At 50.4% G+C, this 19,800-nt stretch overlaps 25 non-coding genes across 25 annotated transcripts; all 25 read left to right on the top strand.

Annotated features, from left to right (window-relative positions):
• The first annotated feature begins 488 nt into the window (after positions 1–488).
• Positions 489–570, top strand: Trnas-uga (transfer RNA serine (anticodon UGA)). Its single transcript has one exon. It is a non-coding gene; the product is annotated as a tRNA-Ser (tRNA).
• Positions 571–1,149: 579 nt separating this feature from the next.
• Trnaf-gaa (transfer RNA phenylalanine (anticodon GAA)) lies at positions 1,150–1,222 on the top strand. Its single transcript has one exon. It is a non-coding gene; the product is annotated as a tRNA-Phe (tRNA).
• Positions 1,223–1,759: 537 nt separating this feature from the next.
• On the top strand, positions 1,760–1,832 carry Trnak-uuu (transfer RNA lysine (anticodon UUU)). The gene has a single exon. It is a non-coding gene; the product is annotated as a tRNA-Lys (tRNA).
• A 927-nt stretch (positions 1,833–2,759) lies between these two features.
• Trnas-uga (transfer RNA serine (anticodon UGA)) lies at positions 2,760–2,841 on the top strand. The gene has a single exon. It is a non-coding gene; the product is annotated as a tRNA-Ser (tRNA).
• A 579-nt stretch (positions 2,842–3,420) lies between these two features.
• On the top strand, positions 3,421–3,493 carry Trnaf-gaa (transfer RNA phenylalanine (anticodon GAA)). The gene has a single exon. It is a non-coding gene; the product is annotated as a tRNA-Phe (tRNA).
• A 537-nt stretch (positions 3,494–4,030) lies between these two features.
• On the top strand, positions 4,031–4,103 carry Trnak-uuu (transfer RNA lysine (anticodon UUU)). The gene has a single exon. It is a non-coding gene; the product is annotated as a tRNA-Lys (tRNA).
• Positions 4,104–5,030: 927 nt separating this feature from the next.
• Trnas-uga (transfer RNA serine (anticodon UGA)) lies at positions 5,031–5,112 on the top strand. The gene has a single exon. It is a non-coding gene; the product is annotated as a tRNA-Ser (tRNA).
• Positions 5,113–5,691: 579 nt separating this feature from the next.
• On the top strand, positions 5,692–5,764 carry Trnaf-gaa (transfer RNA phenylalanine (anticodon GAA)). The gene has a single exon. It is a non-coding gene; the product is annotated as a tRNA-Phe (tRNA).
• Positions 5,765–6,301: 537 nt separating this feature from the next.
• On the top strand, positions 6,302–6,374 carry Trnak-uuu (transfer RNA lysine (anticodon UUU)). The gene has a single exon. It is a non-coding gene; the product is annotated as a tRNA-Lys (tRNA).
• Positions 6,375–7,301: 927 nt separating this feature from the next.
• On the top strand, positions 7,302–7,383 carry Trnas-uga (transfer RNA serine (anticodon UGA)). The gene has a single exon. It is a non-coding gene; the product is annotated as a tRNA-Ser (tRNA).
• A 579-nt stretch (positions 7,384–7,962) lies between these two features.
• Trnaf-gaa (transfer RNA phenylalanine (anticodon GAA)) lies at positions 7,963–8,035 on the top strand. Its single transcript has one exon. It is a non-coding gene; the product is annotated as a tRNA-Phe (tRNA).
• A 537-nt stretch (positions 8,036–8,572) lies between these two features.
• On the top strand, positions 8,573–8,645 carry Trnak-uuu (transfer RNA lysine (anticodon UUU)). Its single transcript has one exon. It is a non-coding gene; the product is annotated as a tRNA-Lys (tRNA).
• Positions 8,646–9,572: 927 nt separating this feature from the next.
• On the top strand, positions 9,573–9,654 carry Trnas-uga (transfer RNA serine (anticodon UGA)). The gene has a single exon. It is a non-coding gene; the product is annotated as a tRNA-Ser (tRNA).
• Positions 9,655–10,233: 579 nt separating this feature from the next.
• On the top strand, positions 10,234–10,306 carry Trnaf-gaa (transfer RNA phenylalanine (anticodon GAA)). Its single transcript has one exon. It is a non-coding gene; the product is annotated as a tRNA-Phe (tRNA).
• Positions 10,307–10,843: 537 nt separating this feature from the next.
• Positions 10,844–10,916, top strand: Trnak-uuu (transfer RNA lysine (anticodon UUU)). Its single transcript has one exon. It is a non-coding gene; the product is annotated as a tRNA-Lys (tRNA).
• Positions 10,917–11,843: 927 nt separating this feature from the next.
• Positions 11,844–11,925, top strand: Trnas-uga (transfer RNA serine (anticodon UGA)). The gene has a single exon. It is a non-coding gene; the product is annotated as a tRNA-Ser (tRNA).
• A 579-nt stretch (positions 11,926–12,504) lies between these two features.
• On the top strand, positions 12,505–12,577 carry Trnaf-gaa (transfer RNA phenylalanine (anticodon GAA)). Its single transcript has one exon. It is a non-coding gene; the product is annotated as a tRNA-Phe (tRNA).
• Positions 12,578–14,115: 1,538 nt separating this feature from the next.
• Positions 14,116–14,197, top strand: Trnas-uga (transfer RNA serine (anticodon UGA)). The gene has a single exon. It is a non-coding gene; the product is annotated as a tRNA-Ser (tRNA).
• A 579-nt stretch (positions 14,198–14,776) lies between these two features.
• On the top strand, positions 14,777–14,849 carry Trnaf-gaa (transfer RNA phenylalanine (anticodon GAA)). Its single transcript has one exon. It is a non-coding gene; the product is annotated as a tRNA-Phe (tRNA).
• A 537-nt stretch (positions 14,850–15,386) lies between these two features.
• Trnak-uuu (transfer RNA lysine (anticodon UUU)) lies at positions 15,387–15,459 on the top strand. The gene has a single exon. It is a non-coding gene; the product is annotated as a tRNA-Lys (tRNA).
• A 927-nt stretch (positions 15,460–16,386) lies between these two features.
• On the top strand, positions 16,387–16,468 carry Trnas-uga (transfer RNA serine (anticodon UGA)). Its single transcript has one exon. It is a non-coding gene; the product is annotated as a tRNA-Ser (tRNA).
• Positions 16,469–17,047: 579 nt separating this feature from the next.
• On the top strand, positions 17,048–17,120 carry Trnaf-gaa (transfer RNA phenylalanine (anticodon GAA)). The gene has a single exon. It is a non-coding gene; the product is annotated as a tRNA-Phe (tRNA).
• Positions 17,121–17,657: 537 nt separating this feature from the next.
• Trnak-uuu (transfer RNA lysine (anticodon UUU)) lies at positions 17,658–17,730 on the top strand. Its single transcript has one exon. It is a non-coding gene; the product is annotated as a tRNA-Lys (tRNA).
• A 927-nt stretch (positions 17,731–18,657) lies between these two features.
• Positions 18,658–18,739, top strand: Trnas-uga (transfer RNA serine (anticodon UGA)). Its single transcript has one exon. It is a non-coding gene; the product is annotated as a tRNA-Ser (tRNA).
• A 579-nt stretch (positions 18,740–19,318) lies between these two features.
• Positions 19,319–19,391, top strand: Trnaf-gaa (transfer RNA phenylalanine (anticodon GAA)). The gene has a single exon. It is a non-coding gene; the product is annotated as a tRNA-Phe (tRNA).
• Positions 19,392–19,800: the final 409 nt, after the last annotated feature.

Genomic DNA, 19,800 nt, shown 5'->3' on the forward strand with positions numbered 1-19,800 from the left:
CACACGTGCTTGAAATTGTTGGACAGAGCGAAGGTTCATTCCTTTTTAGGAATTGCAATTCAATCAGTCGAGTGCGGCAAAAGCAATGGCGCCGCGTTTCTTTTCAATGATCTCGCAGCTACTTGCAAGTATGTCCATCGCTTAAGACGCCAGAAAACTAGCGTCAGCGGCGCGTCAGTGGGAAGTCGGTGAAGTCGCCATTGGAGCCACAAGCCAGCAATTACGACATGCGAATCACTCGCACACGACGCAGCTGTATGACAATGCTCGTGCGTGGGTGCGGATAGCTCAGTCGGTAGAGCGTTAGGTTTTCAACCAAAGGGTCCTGGGTTCTAGTCCCTGTCGGGGCGAAAATTAATACACTTTCGTAACGTCTAATGTGCTGGCAGTGGAATCACTACAGAAAAGAGTGAGCCCATGCTGCCTTCTGCCATGAGATTGCTTGCAAAGGTGGGAGTTTCAGTTGTCGAGAGACGCTTCTGAGACGTGCAGTCGTGGCCGAGTGGTTAAGGCGTCTGACTTGAAATCAGATTCCCTCTGGGAGCGTAGGTTCGAGTCCTGCCGACTGCGGAAATTTTCTCGCTCTCAGAAGATGGACGTTCAGCTGCATCCTAGCAGTTGCGTCACTACTAAACACGTGGGCCGCCAGCAAGGTGCAGTGTTCTTGGCTCCAGGGTGCAGCGCTACAGTCGTGCCCAGAAGCCACAGCTCATCTCCTCGTCTCACAACCGTCCACCAGGTGTCAGTGCAAGTGTCGCCTCTCTGGGCAGTGCAGATGTGATTATTTTAGCTTGCAGACGATGACGTGTAGCAATTAATGAGCAAACGCAAGTCAAACGTTTTACCGCGTGTATCTGCTAGATACTGCCTCACACACGTTGGAGAGGCTCACTCCTTCCTCTGCCTCGTTCTCTGCACACTAGTTGCACGTGGCATCGATATAGCACAGCTTTTCTAGCATCAGCGAAGTCAATATTACATGAATCGAGTCGACATGTTTGCTAGTTACGACGATGGAAGCAGAAGAAATGTGTGTGGTACTTTACTGCATCTGCTGTTCGCCTTTCGGCGTCCCTGTGTTCTTTCAGACGAAGATGACTGTGAAATTGACAACGGGGCAGACGTGCAAAAGAGGGGCGCTGTACGTCAGCCGAAATAGCTCAGTTGGGAGAGCGTTAGACTGAAGATCTAAAGGTCCCTGGTTCGATCCCGGGTTTCGGCACGGCTTCGTTTTGCAGCCGACGCCAATGGAATTGCTCTGACTTTGTGATAATGTAACTAGAGCCGAGAACGGACATGACTCTCTTCTGTAACTGTTCTGGTTGTCTAGTGCTTGCCATAAGAGGAACACAGTAGGCAACTCTCTGAGAAGTAAGAAAATAAAAAAACGTCCTACCGACTGCGTTCCCTGTTTTGTGCCAGGAGGTGAAGAACGTCTCCAGCGGAACCGTGAAATGAGCGAAAACGTGGGAAACATTGCATTCGAAGTGCTTGTGAATTTTCCAATTGCCCGATGAGTGTCGACAAAACACGTAAATCCTCTACTCCAACGTATGAGACGTAACGACTGCTGCAGTTTGTTTTTGCATCGTGTGTCAACATTGTTCGATGGTCTGTTACGAGCTTTGCGCGATAAGTTTGCAGACAGCATTCAGGCGACGTTTAACTACTAACAGCTCCATGCAGCGATTGCACAACAGTAAAGGACATGAGTCAATGTGTCGTTGTGCATCGTGAGATGTTTCATAAGGCGTTGTGAGCCCGGATAGCTCAGTCGGTAGAGCATTAGGCTTTTAACCTAAGGGTCCAGGGTTCAAGTCCCTGTTCGGGCGGAAATTCTAATAATTTGGTAGCGTTTCCTCTGGTAGTGGTGGAAACACTACGGAAAAGAATGCAGCAACGCCGTTTTCTGACACCACAGTGCTTTAAACGGTTCAATTTGCACGTGTCGGGAGAACGCTGCGTTCGGGGCAGCCGTGGCCGAGTGGTTAAGGCGTCTGACTCGAAAGTAGTTTCGAATCCCGCCGGCTGCGTGCGATTCTGCGTAAAGAGCAGCAAATACTTTCACACGCATGAATGAGCGTGCAAACCAATGACGCCATTCTAAACAAGACGAAAATTTCCGTTTAAGAATGCTGAGTTTCACGACGGCCGCTGCTTCCTGTGCCTACCGGTCCACCTCGCACTGACGATGTGACTGCAGGAAGCCGTCGCAGGCCCACGAGTGCGCCCCCGTCATTTTCTCGCGCCTTCGCCGAGTTCGTGAGTACACACACGTGCTTGAAATTGTTGGACAGAGCGAAGGTTCATTCCTTTTTAGGAATTGCAATTCAATCAGTCGAGTGCGGCAAAAGCAATGGCGCCGCGTTTCTTTTCAATGATCTCGCAGCTACTTGCAAGTATGTCCATCCCTTAAGACGCCAGAAAACTAGCGTCAGCGGCGCGTCAGTGGGAAGTCGGTGAAGTCGCCATTGGAGCCACAAGCCAGCAATTACGACATGCGAATCACTCGCACACGACGCAGCTGTATGACAATGCTCGTGCGTGGGTGCGGATAGCTCAGTCGGTAGAGCGTTAGGTTTTCAACCAAAGGGTCCTGGGTTCTAGTCCCTGTCGGGGCGAAAATTAATACACTTTCGTAACGTCTAATGTGCTGGCAGTGGAATCACTACAGAAAAGAGTGAGCCCATGCTGCCTTCTGCCATGAGATTGCTTGCAAAGGTGGGAGTTTCAGTTGTCGAGAGACGCTTCTGAGACGTGCAGTCGTGGCCGAGTGGTTAAGGCGTCTGACTTGAAATCAGATTCCCTCTGGGAGCGTAGGTTCGAGTCCTGCCGACTGCGGAAATTTTCTCGCTCTCAGAAGATGGACGTTCAGCTGCATCCTAGCAGTTGCGTCACTACTAAACACGTGGGCCGCCAGCAAGGTGCAGTGTTCTTGGCTCCAGGGTGCAGCGCTACAGTCGTGCCCAGAAGCCACAGCTCATCTCCTCGTCTCACAACCGTCCACCAGGTGTCAGTGCAAGTGTCGCCTCTCTGGGCAGTGCAGATGTGATTATTTTAGCTTGCAGACGATGACGTGTAGCAATTAATGAGCAAACGCAAGTCAAACGTTTTACCGCGTGTATCTGCTAGATACTGCCTCACACACGTTGGAGAGGCTCACTCCTTCCTCTGCCTCGTTCTCTGCACACTAGTTGCACGTGGCATCGATATAGCACAGCTTTTCTAGCATCAGCGAAGTCAATATTACATGAATCGAGTCGACATGTTTGCTAGTTACGACGATGGAAGCAGAAGAAATGTGTGTGGTACTTTACTGCATCTGCTGTTCGCCTTTCGGCGTCCCTGTGTTCTTTCAGACGAAGATGACTGTGAAATTGACAACGGGGCAGACGTGCAAAAGAGGGGCGCTGTACGTCAGCCGAAATAGCTCAGTTGGGAGAGCGTTAGACTGAAGATCTAAAGGTCCCTGGTTCGATCCCGGGTTTCGGCACGGCTTCGTTTTGCAGCCGACGCCAATGGAATTGCTCTGACTTTGTGATAATGTAACTAGAGCCGAGAACGGACATGACTCTCTTCTGTAACTGTTCTGGTTGTCTAGTGCTTGCCATAAGAGGAACACAGTAGGCAACTCTCTGAGAAGTAAGAAAATAAAAAAACGTCCTACCGACTGCGTTCCCTGTTTTGTGCCAGGAGGTGAAGAACGTCTCCAGCGGAACCGTGAAATGAGCGAAAACGTGGGAAACATTGCATTCGAAGTGCTTGTGAATTTTCCAATTGCCCGATGAGTGTCGACAAAACACGTAAATCCTCTACTCCAACGTATGAGACGTAACGACTGCTGCAGTTTGTTTTTGCATCGTGTGTCAACATTGTTCGATGGTCTGTTACGAGCTTTGCGCGATAAGTTTGCAGACAGCATTCAGGCGACGTTTAACTACTAACAGCTCCATGCAGCGATTGCACAACAGTAAAGGACATGAGTCAATGTGTCGTTGTGCATCGTGAGATGTTTCATAAGGCGTTGTGAGCCCGGATAGCTCAGTCGGTAGAGCATTAGGCTTTTAACCTAAGGGTCCAGGGTTCAAGTCCCTGTTCGGGCGGAAATTCTAATAATTTGGTAGCGTTTCCTCTGGTAGTGGTGGAAACACTACGGAAAAGAATGCAGCAACGCCGTTTTCTGACACCACAGTGCTTTAAACGGTTCAATTTGCACGTGTCGGGAGAACGCTGCGTTCGGGGCAGCCGTGGCCGAGTGGTTAAGGCGTCTGACTCGAAAGTAGTTTCGAATCCCGCCGGCTGCGTGCGATTCTGCGTAAAGAGCAGCAAATACTTTCACACGCATGAATGAGCGTGCAAACCAATGACGCCATTCTAAACAAGACGAAAATTTCCGTTTAAGAATGCTGAGTTTCACGACGGCCGCTGCTTCCTGTGCCTACCGGTCCACCTCGCACTGACGATGTGACTGCAGGAAGCCGTCGCAGGCCCACGAGTGCGCCCCCGTCATTTTCTCGCGCCTTCGCCGAGTTCGTGAGTACACACACGTGCTTGAAATTGTTGGACAGAGCGAAGGTTCATTCCTTTTTAGGAATTGCAATTCAATCAGTCGAGTGCGGCAAAAGCAATGGCGCCGCGTTTCTTTTCAATGATCTCGCAGCTACTTGCAAGTATGTCCATCCCTTAAGACGCCAGAAAACTAGCGTCAGCGGCGCGTCAGTGGGAAGTCGGTGAAGTCGCCATTGGAGCCACAAGCCAGCAATTACGACATGCGAATCACTCGCACACGACGCAGCTGTATGACAATGCTCGTGCGTGGGTGCGGATAGCTCAGTCGGTAGAGCGTTAGGTTTTCAACCAAAGGGTCCTGGGTTCTAGTCCCTGTCGGGGCGAAAATTAATACACTTTCGTAACGTCTAATGTGCTGGCAGTGGAATCACTACAGAAAAGAGTGAGCCCATGCTGCCTTCTGCCATGAGATTGCTTGCAAAGGTGGGAGTTTCAGTTGTCGAGAGACGCTTCTGAGACGTGCAGTCGTGGCCGAGTGGTTAAGGCGTCTGACTTGAAATCAGATTCCCTCTGGGAGCGTAGGTTCGAGTCCTGCCGACTGCGGAAATTTTCTCGCTCTCAGAAGATGGACGTTCAGCTGCATCCTAGCAGTTGCGTCACTACTAAACACGTGGGCCGCCAGCAAGGTGCAGTGTTCTTGGCTCCAGGGTGCAGCGCTACAGTCGTGCCCAGAAGCCACAGCTCATCTCCTCGTCTCACAACCGTCCACCAGGTGTCAGTGCAAGTGTCGCCTCTCTGGGCAGTGCAGATGTGATTATTTTAGCTTGCAGACGATGACGTGTAGCAATTAATGAGCAAACGCAAGTCAAACGTTTTACCGCGTGTATCTGCTAGATACTGCCTCACACACGTTGGAGAGGCTCACTCCTTCCTCTGCCTCGTTCTCTGCACACTAGTTGCACGTGGCATCGATATAGCACAGCTTTTCTAGCATCAGCGAAGTCAATATTACATGAATCGAGTCGACATGTTTGCTAGTTACGACGATGGAAGCAGAAGAAATGTGTGTGGTACTTTACTGCATCTGCTGTTCGCCTTTCGGCGTCCCTGTGTTCTTTCAGACGAAGATGACTGTGAAATTGACAACGGGGCAGACGTGCAAAAGAGGGGCGCTGTACGTCAGCCGAAATAGCTCAGTTGGGAGAGCGTTAGACTGAAGATCTAAAGGTCCCTGGTTCGATCCCGGGTTTCGGCACGGCTTCGTTTTGCAGCCGACGCCAATGGAATTGCTCTGACTTTGTGATAATGTAACTAGAGCCGAGAACGGACATGACTCTCTTCTGTAACTGTTCTGGTTGTCTAGTGCTTGCCATAAGAGGAACACAGTAGGCAACTCTCTGAGAAGTAAGAAAATAAAAAAACGTCCTACCGACTGCGTTCCCTGTTTTGTGCCAGGAGGTGAAGAACGTCTCCAGCGGAACCGTGAAATGAGCGAAAACGTGGGAAACATTGCATTCGAAGTGCTTGTGAATTTTCCAATTGCCCGATGAGTGTCGACAAAACACGTAAATCCTCTACTCCAACGTATGAGACGTAACGACTGCTGCAGTTTGTTTTTGCATCGTGTGTCAACATTGTTCGATGGTCTGTTACGAGCTTTGCGCGATAAGTTTGCAGACAGCATTCAGGCGACGTTTAACTACTAACAGCTCCATGCAGCGATTGCACAACAGTAAAGGACATGAGTCAATGTGTCGTTGTGCATCGTGAGATGTTTCATAAGGCGTTGTGAGCCCGGATAGCTCAGTCGGTAGAGCATTAGGCTTTTAACCTAAGGGTCCAGGGTTCAAGTCCCTGTTCGGGCGGAAATTCTAATAATTTGGTAGCGTTTCCTCTGGTAGTGGTGGAAACACTACGGAAAAGAATGCAGCAACGCCGTTTTCTGACACCACAGTGCTTTAAACGGTTCAATTTGCACGTGTCGGGAGAACGCTGCGTTCGGGGCAGCCGTGGCCGAGTGGTTAAGGCGTCTGACTCGAAAGTAGTTTCGAATCCCGCCGGCTGCGTGCGATTCTGCGTAAAGAGCAGCAAATACTTTCACACGCATGAATGAGCGTGCAAACCAATGACGCCATTCTAAACAAGACGAAAATTTCCGTTTAAGAATGCTGAGTTTCACGACGGCCGCTGCTTCCTGTGCCTACCGGTCCACCTCGCACTGACGATGTGACTGCAGGAAGCCGTCGCAGGCCCACGAGTGCGCCCCCGTCATTTTCTCGCGCCTTCGCCGAGTTCGTGAGTACACACACGTGCTTGAAATTGTTGGACAGAGCGAAGGTTCATTCCTTTTTAGGAATTGCAATTCAATCAGTCGAGTGCGGCAAAAGCAATGGCGCCGCGTTTCTTTTCAATGATCTCGCAGCTACTTGCAAGTATGTCCATCCCTTAAGACGCCAGAAAACTAGCGTCAGCGGCGCGTCAGTGGGAAGTCGGTGAAGTCGCCATTGGAGCCACAAGCCAGCAATTACGACATGCGAATCACTCGCACACGACGCAGCTGTATGACAATGCTCGTGCGTGGGTGCGGATAGCTCAGTCGGTAGAGCGTTAGGTTTTCAACCAAAGGGTCCTGGGTTCTAGTCCCTGTCGGGGCGAAAATTAATACACTTTCGTAACGTCTAATGTGCTGGCAGTGGAATCACTACAGAAAAGAGTGAGCCCATGCTGCCTTCTGCCATGAGATTGCTTGCAAAGGTGGGAGTTTCAGTTGTCGAGAGACGCTTCTGAGACGTGCAGTCGTGGCCGAGTGGTTAAGGCGTCTGACTTGAAATCAGATTCCCTCTGGGAGCGTAGGTTCGAGTCCTGCCGACTGCGGAAATTTTCTCGCTCTCAGAAGATGGACGTTCAGCTGCATCCTAGCAGTTGCGTCACTACTAAACACGTGGGCCGCCAGCAAGGTGCAGTGTTCTTGGCTCCAGGGTGCAGCGCTACAGTCGTGCCCAGAAGCCACAGCTCATCTCCTCGTCTCACAACCGTCCACCAGGTGTCAGTGCAAGTGTCGCCTCTCTGGGCAGTGCAGATGTGATTATTTTAGCTTGCAGACGATGACGTGTAGCAATTAATGAGCAAACGCAAGTCAAACGTTTTACCGCGTGTATCTGCTAGATACTGCCTCACACACGTTGGAGAGGCTCACTCCTTCCTCTGCCTCGTTCTCTGCACACTAGTTGCACGTGGCATCGATATAGCACAGCTTTTCTAGCATCAGCGAAGTCAATATTACATGAATCGAGTCGACATGTTTGCTAGTTACGACGATGGAAGCAGAAGAAATGTGTGTGGTACTTTACTGCATCTGCTGTTCGCCTTTCGGCGTCCCTGTGTTCTTTCAGACGAAGATGACTGTGAAATTGACAACGGGGCAGACGTGCAAAAGAGGGGTGCTGTACGTCAGCCGAAATAGCTCAGTTGGGAGAGCGTTAGACTGAAGATCTAAAGGTCCCTGGTTCGATCCCGGGTTTCGGCACGGCTTCGTTTTGCAGCCGACGCCAATGGAATTGCTCTGACTTTGTGATAATGTAACTAGAGCCGAGAACGGACATGACTCTCTTCTGTAACTGTTCTGGTTGTCTAGTGCTTGCCATAAGAGGAACACAGTAGGCAACTCTCTGAGAAGTAAGAAAATAAAAAAACGTCCTACCGACTGCGTTCCCTGTTTTGTGCCAGGAGGTGAAGAACGTCTCCAGCGGAACCGTGAAATGAGCGAAAACGTGGGAAACATTGCATTCGAAGTGCTTGTGAATTTTCCAATTGCCCGATGAGTGTCGACAAAACACGTAAATCCTCTACTCCAACGTATGAGACGTAACGACTGCTGCAGTTTGTTTTTGCATCGTGTGTCAACATTGTTCGATGGTCTGTTACGAGCTTTGCGCGATAAGTTTGCAGACAGCATTCAGGCGACGTTTAACTACTAACAGCTCCATGCAGCGATTGCACAACAGTAAAGGACATGAGTCAATGTGTCGTTGTGCATCGTGAGATGTTTCATAAGGCGTTGTGAGCCCGGATAGCTCAGTCGGTAGAGCATTAGGCTTTTAACCTAAGGGTCCAGGGTTCAAGTCCCTGTTCGGGCGGAAATTCTAATAATTTGGTAGCGTTTCCTCTGGTAGTGGTGGAAACACTACGGAAAAGAATGCAGCAACGCCGTTTTCTGACACCACAGTGCTTTAAACGGTTCAATTTGCACGTGTCGGGAGAACGCTGCGTTCGGGGCAGCCGTGGCCGAGTGGTTAAGGCGTCTGACTCGAAAGTAGTTTCGAATCCCGCCGGCTGCGTGCGATTCTGCGTAAAGAGCAGCAAATACTTTCACACGCATGAATGAGCGTGCAAACCAATGACGCCATTCTAAACAAGACGAAAATTTCCGTTTAAGAATGCTGAGTTTCACGACGGCCGCTGCTTCCTGTGCCTACCGGTCCACCTCGCACTGACGATGTGACTGCAGGAAGCCGTCGCAGGCCCACGAGTGCGCCCCCGTCATTTTCTCGCGCCTTCGCCGAGTTCGTGAGTACACACACGTGCTTGAAATTGTTGGACAGAGCGAAGGTTCATTCCTTTTTAGGAATTGCAATTCAATCAATCGAGTGCGGCAAAAGCAATGGCGCCGCGTTTCTTTTCAATGATCTCGCAGCTACTTGCAAGTATGTCCATCCCTTAAGACGCCAGAAAACTAGCGTCAGCGGCGCGTCAGTGGGAAGTCGGTGAAGTCGCCATTGGAGCCACAAGCCAGCAATTACGACATGCGAATCACTCGCACACGACGCAGCTGTATGACAATGCTCGTGCGTGGGTGCGGATAGCTCAGTCGGTAGAGCGTTAGGTTTTCAACCAAAGGGTCCTGGGTTCTAGTCCCTGTCGGGGCGAAAATTAATACACTTTCGTAACGTCTAATGTGCTGGCAGTGGAATCACTACAGAAAAGAGTGAGCCCATGCTGCCTTCTGCCATGAGATTGCTTGCAAAGGTGGGAGTTTCAGTTGTCGAGAGACGCTTCTGAGACGTGCAGTCGTGGCCGAGTGGTTAAGGCGTCTGACTTGAAATCAGATTCCCTCTGGGAGCGTAGGTTCGAGTCCTGCCGACTGCGGAAATTTTCTCGCTCTCAGAAGATGGACGTTCAGCTGCATCCTAGCAGTTGCGTCACTACTAAACACGTGGGCCGCCAGCAAGGTGCAGTGTTCTTGGCTCCAGGGTGCAGCGCTACAGTCGTGCCCAGAAGCCACAGCTCATCTCCTCGTCTCACAACCGTCCACCAGGTGTCAGTGCAAGTGTCGCCTCTCTGGGCAGTGCAGATGTGATTATTTTAGCTTGCAGACGATGACGTGTAGCAATTAATGAGCAAACGCAAGTCAAACGTTTTACCGCGTGTATCTGCTAGATACTGCCTCACACACGTTGGAGAGGCTCACTCCTTCCTCTGCCTCGTTCTCTGCACACTAGTTGCACGTGGCATCGATATAGCACAGCTTTTCTAGCATCAGCGAAGTCAATATTACATGAATCGAGTCGACATGTTTGCTAGTTACGACGATGGAAGCAGAAGAAATGTGTGTGGTACTTTACTGCATCTGCTGTTCGCCTTTCGGCGTCCCTGTGTTCTTTCAGACGAAGATGACTGTGAAATTGACAACGGGGCAGACGTGCAAAAGAGGGGCGCTGTACGTCAGCCGAAATAGCTCAGTTGGGAGAGCGTTAGACTGAAGATCTAAAGGTCCCTGGTTCGATCCCGGGTTTCGGCACGGCTTCGTTTTGCAGCCGACGCCAATGGAATTGCTCTGACTTTGTGATAATGTAACTAGAGCCGAGAACGGACATGACTCTCTTCTGTAACTGTTCTGGTTGTCTAGTGCTTGCCATAAGAGGAACACAGTAGGCAACTCTCTGAGAAGTAAGAAAATAAAAAAACGTCCTACCGACTGCGTTCCCTGTTTTGTGCCAGGAGGTGAAGAACGTCTCCAGCGGAACCGTGAAATGAGCGAAAACGTGGGAAACATTGCATTCGAAGTGCTTGTGAATTTTCCAATTGCCCGATGAGTGTCGACAAAACACGTAAATCCTCTACTCCAACGTATGAGACGTAACGACTGCTGCAGTTTGTTTTTGCATCGTGTGTCAACATTGTTCGATGGTCTGTTACGAGCTTTGCGCGATAAGTTTGCAGACAGCATTCAGGCGACGTTTAACTACTAACAGCTCCATGCAGCGATTGCACAACAGTAAAGGACATGAGTCAATGTGTCGTTGTGCATCGTGAGATGTTTCATAAGGCGTTGTGAGCCCGGATAGCTCAGTCGGTAGAGCATTAGGCTTTTAACCTAAGGGTCCAGGGTTCAAGTCCCTGTTCGGGCGGAAATTCTAATAATTTGGTAGCGTTTCCTCTGGTAGTGGTGGAAACACTACGGAAAAGAATGCAGCAACGCCGTTTTCTGACACCACAGTGCTTTAAACGGTTCAATTTGCACGTGTCGGGAGAACGCTGCGTTCGGGGCAGCCGTGGCCGAGTGGTTAAGGCGTCTGACTCGAAAGTAGTTTCGAATCCCGCCGGCTGCGTGCGATTCTGCGTAAAGAGCAGCAAATACTTTCACACGCATGAATGAGCGTGCAAACCAATGACGCCATTCTAAACAAGACGAAAATTTCCGTTTAAGAATGCTGAGTTTCACGACGGCCGCTGCTTCCTGTGCCTACCGGTCCACCTCGCACTGACGATGTGACTGCAGGAAGCCGTCGCAGGCCCACGAGTGCGCCCCCGTCATTTTCTCGCGCCTTCGCCGAGTTCGTGAGTACACACACGTGCTTGAAATTGTTGGACAGAGCGAAGGTTCATTCCTTTTTAGGAATTGCAATTCAATCAGTCGAGTGCGGCAAAAGCAATGGCGCCGCGTTTCTTTTCAATGATCTCGCAGCTACTTGCAAGTATGTCCATCCCTTAAGACGCCAGAAAACTAGCGTCAGCGGCGCGTCAGTGGGAAGTCGGTGAAGTCGCCATTGGAGCCACAAGCCAGCAATTACGACATGCGAATCACTCGCACACGACGCAGCTGTATGACAATGCTCGTGCGTGGGTGCGGATAGCTCAGTCGGTAGAGCGTTAGGTTTTCAACCAAAGGGTCCTGGGTTCTAGTCCCTGTCGGGGCGAAAATTAATACACTTTCGTAACGTCTAATGTGCTGGCAGTGGAATCACTACAGAAAAGAGTGAGCCCATGCTGCCTTCTGCCATGAGATTGCTTGCAAAGGTGGGAGTTTCAGTTGTCGAGAGACGCTTCTGAGACGTGCAGTCGTGGCCGAGTGGTTAAGGCGTCTGACTTGAAATCAGATTCCCTCTGGGAGCGTAGGTTCGAGTCCTGCCGACTGCGGAAATTTTCTCGCTCTCAGAAGATGGACGTTCAGCTGCATCCTAGCAGTTGCGTCACTACTAAACACGTGGGCCGCCAGCAAGGTGCAGTGTTCTTGGCTCCAGGGTGCAGCGCTACAGTCGTGCCCAGAAGCCACAGCTCATCTCCTCGTCTCACAACCGTCCACCAGGTGTCAGTGCAAGTGTCGCCTCTCTGGGCAGTGCAGATGTGATTATTTTAGCTTGCAGACGATGACGTGTAGCAATTAATGAGCAAACGCAAGTCAAACGTTTTACCGCGTGTATCTGCTCGATACTGCCTCACACACGTTGGAGAGGCTCACTCCTTCCTCTGCCTCGTTCTCTGCACACTAGTTGCACGTGGCATCGATATAGCACAGCTTTTCTAGCATCAGCGAAGTCAATATTACATGAATCGAGTCGACATGTTTGCTAGTTACGACGATGGAAGCAGAAGAAATGTGTGTGGTACTTTACTGCATCTGCTGTTCGCCTTTCGGCGTCCCTGTGTTCTTTCAGACGAAGATGACTGTGAAATTGACAACGGGGCAGACGTGCAAAAGAGGGGCGCTGTACGTCAGCCGAAATAGCTCAGTTGGGAGAGCGTTAGACTGAAGATCTAAAGGTCCCTGGTTCGATCCCGGGTTTCGGCACGGCTTCGTTTTGCAGCCGACGCCAATGGAATTGCTCTGACTTTGTGATAATGTAACTAGAGCCGAGAACGGACATGACTCTCTTCTGTAACTGTTCTGGTTGTCTAGTGCTTGCCATAAGAGGAACACAGTAGGCAACTCTCTGAGAAGTAAGAAAATAAAAAAACGTCCTACCGACTGCGTTCCCTGTTTTGTGCCAGGAGGTGAAGAACGTCTCCAGCGGAACCGTGAAATGAGCGAAAACGTGGGAAACATTGCATTCGAAGTGCTTGTGAATTTTCCAATTGCCCGATGAGTGTCGACAAAACACGTAAATCCTCTACTCCAACGTATGAGACGTAACGACTGCTGCAGTTTGTTTTTGCATCGTGTGTCAACATTGTTCGATGGTCTGTTACGAGCTTTGCGCGATAAGTTTGCAGACAGCATTCAGGCGACGTTTAACTACTAACAGCTCCATGCAGCGATTGCACAACAGTAAAGGACATGAGTCAATGTGTCGTTGTGCATCGTGAGATGTTTCATAAGGCGTTGTGAGCCCGGATAGCTCAGTCGGTAGAGCATTAGGCTTTTTAACCTAAGGGTCCAGGGTTCAAGTCCCTGTTCGGGCGGAAATTTTAATAATTTGGTAGCGTTTCCTCTGGTAGTGGTGGAAACACTACGGAAAAGAATGCAGCAACGCCGTTTTCTGACACCACAGTGCTTTAAACGGTTCAATTTGCACGTGTCGGGAGAACGCTGCGTTCGGGGCAGCCGTGGCCGAGTGGTTAAGGCGTCTGACTCGAAAGTAGTTTCGAATCCCGCCGGCTGCGTGCGATTCTGCGTAAAGAGCAGCAAATACTTTCACACGCATGAATGAGCGTGCAAACCAATGACGCCATTCTAAACAAGACGAAAATTTCCGTTTAAGAATGCTGAGTTTCACGACGGCCGCTGCTTCCTGTGCCTACCGGTCCACCTCGCACTGACGATGTGACTGCAGGAAGCCGTCGCAGGCCCACGAGTGCGCCCCCGTCATTTTCTCGCGCCTTCGCCGAGTTCGTGAGTACACACACGTGCTTGAAATTGTTGGACAGAGCGAAGGTTCATTCCTTTTTAGGAATTGCAATTCAATCAGTCGAGTGCGGCAAAAGCAATGGCGCCGCGTTTCTTTTCAATGATCTCGCAGCTACTTGCAAGTATGTCCATCCCTTAAGACGCCAGAAAACTAGCGTCAGCGGCGCGTCAGTGGGAAGTCGGTGAAGTCGCCATTGGAGCCACAAGCCAGCAATTACGACATGCGAATCACTCGCACACGACGCAGCTGTATGACAATGCTCGTGCGTGGGTGCGGATAGCTCAGTCGGTAGAGCGTTAGGTTTTCAACCAAAGGGTCCTGGGTTCTAGTCCCTGTCGGGGCGAAAATTAATACACTTTCGTAACGTCTAATGTGCTGGCAGTGGAATCACTACAGAAAAGAGTGAGCCCATGCTGCCTTCTGCCATGAGATTGCTTGCAAAGGTGGGAGTTTCAGTTGTCGAGAGACGCTTCTGAGACGTGCAGTCGTGGCCGAGTGGTTAAGGCGTCTGACTTGAAATCAGATTCCCTCTGGGAGCGTAGGTTCGAGTCCTGCCGACTGCGGAAATTTTCTCGCTCTCAGAAGATGGACGTTCAGCTGCATCCTAGCAGTTGCGTCACTACTAAACACGTGGGCCGCCAGCAAGGTGCAGTGTTCTTGGCTCCAGGGTGCAGCGCTACAGTCGTGCCCAGAAGCCACAGCTCATCTCCTCGTCTCACAACCGTCCACCAGGTGTCAGTGCAAGTGTCGCCTCTCTGGGCAGTGCAGATGTGATTATTTTAGCTTGCAGACGATGACGTGTAGCAATTAATGAGCAAACGCAAGTCAAACGTTTTACCGCGTGTATCTGCTAGATACTGCCTCACACACGTTGGAGAGGCTCACTCCTTCCTCTGCCTCGTTCTCTGCACACTAGTTGCACGTGGCATCGATATAGCACAGCTTTTCTAGCATCAGCGAAGTCAATATTACATGAATCGAGTCGACATGTTTGCTAGTTACGACGATGGAAGCAGAAGAAATGTGTGTGGTACTTTACTGCATCTGCTGTTCGCCTTTCGGCGTCCCTGTGTTCTTTCAGACGAAGATGACTGTGAAATTGACAACGGGGCAGACGTGCAAAAGAGGGGCGCTGTACGTCAGCCGAAATAGCTCAGTTGGGAGAGCGTTAGACTGAAGATCTAAAGGTCCCTGGTTCGATCCCGGGTTGCGGCACGGCTTCGTTTTGCAGCCGACGCCAATGGAATTGCTCTGACTTTGTGATAATGTAACTAGAGCCGAGAACGGACATGACTCTCTTCTGTAACTGTTCTGGTTGTCTAGTGCTTGCCATAAGAGGAACACAGTAGGCAACTCTCTGAGAAGTAAGAAAATAAAAAAACGTCCTACCGACTGCGTTCCCTGTTTTGTGCCAGGAGGTGAAGAACGTCTCCAGCGGAACCGTGAAATGAGCGAAAACGTGGGAAACATTGCATTCGAAGTGCTTGTGAATTTTCCAATTGCCCGATGAGTGTCGACAAAACACGTAAATCCTCTACTCCAACGTATGAGACGTAACGACTGCTGCAGTTTGTTTTTGCATCGTGTGTCAACATTGTTCGATGGTCTGTTACGAGCTTTGCGCGATAAGTTTGCAGACAGCATTCAGGCGACGTTTAACTACTAACAGCTCCATGCAGCGATTGCACAACAGTAAAGGACATGAGTCAATGTGTCGTTGTGCATCGTGAGATGTTTCATAAGGCGTTGTGAGCCCGGATAGCTCAGTCGGTAGAGCATTAGGCTTTTAACCTAAGGGTCCAGGGTTCAAGTCCCTGTTCGGGCGGAAATTTTAATAATTTGGTAGCGTTTCCTCTGGTAGTGGTGGAAACACTACGGAAAAGAATGCAGCAACGCCGTTTTCTGACACCACAGTGCTTTAAACGGTTCAATTTGCACGTGTCGGGAGAACGCTGCGTTCGGGGCAGCCGTGGCCGAGTGGTTAAGGCGTCTGACTCGAAAGTAGTTTCGAATCCCGCCGGCTGCGTGCGATTCTGCGTAAAGAGCAGCAAATACTTTCACACGCATGAATGAGCGTGCAAACCAATGACGCCATTCTAAACAAGACGAAAATTTCCGTTTAAGAATGCTGAGTTTCACGACGGCCGCTGCTTCCTGTGCCTACCGGTCCACCTCGCACTGACGATGTGACTGCAGGAAGCCGTCGCAGGCCCACGAGTGCGCCCCCGTCATTTTCTCGCGCCTTCGCCGAGTTCGTGAGTACACACACGTGCTTGAAATTGTTGGACAGAGCGAAGGTTCATTCCTTTTTAGGAATTGCAATTCAATCAGTCGAGTGCGGCAAAAGCAATGGCGCCGCGTTTCTTTTCAATGATCTCGCAGCTACTTGCAAGTATGTCCATCCCTTAAGACGCCAGAAAACTAGCGTCAGCGGCGCGTCAGTGGGAAGTCGGTGAAGTCGCCATTGGAGCCACAAGCCAGCAATTACGACATGCGAATCACTCGCACACGACGCAGCTGTATGACAATGCTCGTGCGTGGGTGCGGATAGCTCAGTCGGTAGAGCGTTAGGTTTTCAACCAAAGGGTCCTGGGTTCTAGTCCCTGTCGGGGCGAAAATTAATACACTTTCGTAACGTCTAATGTGCTGGCAGTGGAATCACTACAGAAAAGAGTGAGCCCATGCTGCCTTCTGCCATGAGATTGCTTGCAAAGGTGGGAGTTTCAGTTGTCGAGAGACGCTTCTGAGACGTGCAGTCGTGGCCGAGTGGTTAAGGCGTCTGACTTGAAATCAGATTCCCTCTGGGAGCGTAGGTTCGAGTCCTGCCGACTGCGGAAATTTTCTCGCTCTCAGAAGATGGACGTTCAGCTGCATCCTAGCAGTTGCGTCACTACTAAACACGTGGGCCGCCAGCAAGGTGCAGTGTTCTTGGCTCCAGGGTGCAGCGCTACAGTCGTGCCCAGAAGCCACAGCTCATCTCCTCGTCTCACAACCGTCCACCAGGTGTCAGTGCAAGTGTCGCCTCTCTGGGCAGTGCAGATGTGATTATTTTAGCTTGCAGACGATGACGTGTAGCAATTAATGAGCAAACGCAAGTCAAACGTTTTACCGCGTGTATCTGCTAGATACTGCCTCACACACGTTGGAGAGGCTCACTCCTTCCTCTGCCTCGTTCTCTGCACACTAGTTGCACGTGGCATCGATATAGCACAGCTTTTCTAGCATCAGCGAAGTCAATATTACATGAATCGAGTCGACATGTTTGCTAGTTACGACGATGGAAGCAGAAGAAATGTGTGTGGTACTTTACTGCATCTGCTGTCCGCCTTTCGGCGTCCCTGTGTTCTTTCAGACGAAGATGACTGTGAAATTGACAACGGGGCAGACGTGCAAAAGGGGGGCGCTGTACGTCAGCCGAAATAGCTCAGTTGGGAGAGCGTTAGACTGAAGATCTAAAGGTCCCTGGTTCGATCCCGGGTTGCGGCACGGCTTCGTTTTGCAGCCGACGCCAATGGAATTGCTCTGACTTTGTGATAATGTAACTAGAGCCGAGAACGGACATGACTCTCTTCTGTAACTGTTCTGGTTGTCTAGTGCTTGCCATAAGAGGAACACAGTAGGCAACTCTCTGAGAAGTAAGAAAATAAAAAAACGTCCTACCGACTGCGTTCCCTGTTTTGTGCCAGGAGGTGAAGAACGTCTCCAGCGGAACCGTGAAATGAGCGAAAACGTGGGAAACATTGCATTCGAAGTGCTTGTGAATTTTCCAATTGCCCGATGAGTGTCGACAAAACACGTAAATCCTCTACTCCAACGTATGAGACGTAACGACTGCTGCAGTTTGTTTTTGCATCGTGTGTCAACATTGTTCGATGGTCTGTTACGAGCTTTGCGCGATAAGTTTGCAGACAGCATTCAGGCGACGTTTAACTACTAACAGCTCCATGCAGCGATTGCACAACAGTAAAGGACATGAGTCAATGTGTCGTTGTGCATCGTGAGATGTTTCATAAGGCGTTGTGAGCCCGGATAGCTCAGTCGGTAGAGCATTAGGCTTTTAACCTAAGGGTCCAGGGTTCAAGTCCCTGTTCGGGCGGAAATTTTAATAATTTGGTAGCGTTTCCTCTGGTAGTGGTGGAAACACTACGGAAAAGAATGCAGCAACGCCGTTTTCTGACACCACAGTGCTTTAAACGGTTCAATTTGCACGTGTCGGGAGAACGCTGCGTTCGGGGCAGCCGTGGCCGAGTGGTTAAGGCGTCTGACTCGAAAGTAGTTTCGAATCCCGCCGGCTGCGTGCGATTCTGCGTAAAGAGCAGCAAATACTTTCACACGCATGAATGAGCGTGCAAACCAATGACGCCATTCTAAACAAGACGAAAATTTCCGTTTAAGAATGCTGAGTTTCACGACGGCCGCTGCTTCCTGTGCCTACCGGTCCACCTCGCACTGACGATGTGACTGCAGGAAGCCGTCGCAGGCCCACGAGTGCGCCCCCGTCATTTTCTCGCGCCTTCGCCGAGTTCGTGAGTACACACACGTGCTTGAAATTGTTGGACAGAGCGAAGGTTCATTCCTTTTTAGGAATTGCAATTCAATCAGTCGAGTGCGGCAAAAGCAATGGCGCCGCGTTTCTTTTCAATGATCTCGCAGCTACTTGCAAGTATGTCCATCCCTTAAGACGCCAGAAAACTAGCGTCAGCGGCGCGTCAGTGGGAAGTCGGTGAAGTCGCCATTGGAGCCACAAGCCAGCAATTACGACATGCGAATCACTCGCACACGACGCAGCTGTATGACAATGCTCGTGCGTGGGTGCGGATAGCTCAGTCGGTAGAGCGTTAGGTTTTCAACCAAAGGGTCCTGGGTTCTAGTCCCTGTCGGGGCGAAAATTAATACACTTTCGTAACGTCTAATGTGCTGGCAGTGGAATCACTACAGAAAAGAGTGAGCCCATGCTGCCTTCTGCCATGAGATTGCTTGCAAAGGTGGGAGTTTCAGTTGTCGAGAGACGCTTCTGAGACGTGCAGTCGTGGCCGAGTGGTTAAGGCGTCTGACTTGAAATCAGATTCCCTCTGGGAGCGTAGGTTCGAGTCCTGCCGACTGCGGAAATTTTCTCGCTCTCAGAAGATGGACGTTCAGCTGCATCCTAGCAGTTGCGTCACTACTAAACACGTGGGCCGCCAGCAAGGTGCAGTGTTCTTGGCTCCAGGGTGCAGCGCTACAGTCGTGCCCAGAAGCCACAGCTCATCTCCTCGTCTCACAACCGTCCACCAGGTGTCAGTGCAAGTGTCGCCTCTCTGGGCAGTGCAGATGTGATTATTTTAGCTTGCAGACGATGACGTGTAGCAATTAATGAGCAAACGCAAGTCAAACGTTTTACCGCGTGTATCTGCTAGATACTGCCTCACACACGTTGGAGAGGCTCACTCCTTCCTCTGCCTCGTTCTCTGCACACTAGTTGCACGTGGCATCGATATAGCACAGCTTTTCTAGCATCAGCGAAGTCAATATTACATGAATCGAGTCGACATGTTTGCTAGTTACGACGATGGAAGCAGAAGAAATGTGTGTGGTACTTTACTGCATCTGCTGTTCGCCTTTCGGCGTCCCTGTGTTCTTTCAGACGAAGATGACTGTGAAATTGACAACGGGGCAGACGTGCAAAAGAGGGGCGCTGTACGTCAGCCGAAATAGCTCAGTTGGGAGAGCGTTAGACTGAAGATCTAAAGGTCCCTGGTTCGATCCCGGGTTGCGGCACGGCTTCGTTTTGCAGCCGACGCCAATGGAATTGCTCTGACTTTGTGATAATGTAACTAGAGCCGAGAACGGACATGACTCTCTTCTGTAACTGTTCTGGTTGTCTAGTGCTTGCCATAAGAGGAACACAGTAGGCAACTCTCTGAGAAGTAAGAAAATAAAAAAACGTCCTACCGACTGCGTTCCCTGTTTTGTGCCAGGAGGTGAAGAACGTCTCCAGCGGAACCGTGAAATGAGCGAAAACGTGGGAAACATTGCATTCGAAGTGCTTGTGAATTTTCCAATTGCCCGATGAGTGTCGACAAAACACGTAAATCCTCTACTCCAACGTATGAGACGTAACGACTGCTGCAGTTTGTTTTTGCATCGTGTGTCAACATTGTTCGATGGTCTGTTACGAGCTTTGCGC

This window comes from Schistocerca gregaria, unplaced genomic scaffold, assembly GCF_023897955.1.
Source record: "Schistocerca gregaria isolate iqSchGreg1 unplaced genomic scaffold, iqSchGreg1.2 ptg000445l, whole genome shotgun sequence".
NCBI classification, from domain to species: Eukaryota; Metazoa; Arthropoda; class Insecta; order Orthoptera; family Acrididae; genus Schistocerca; species Schistocerca gregaria.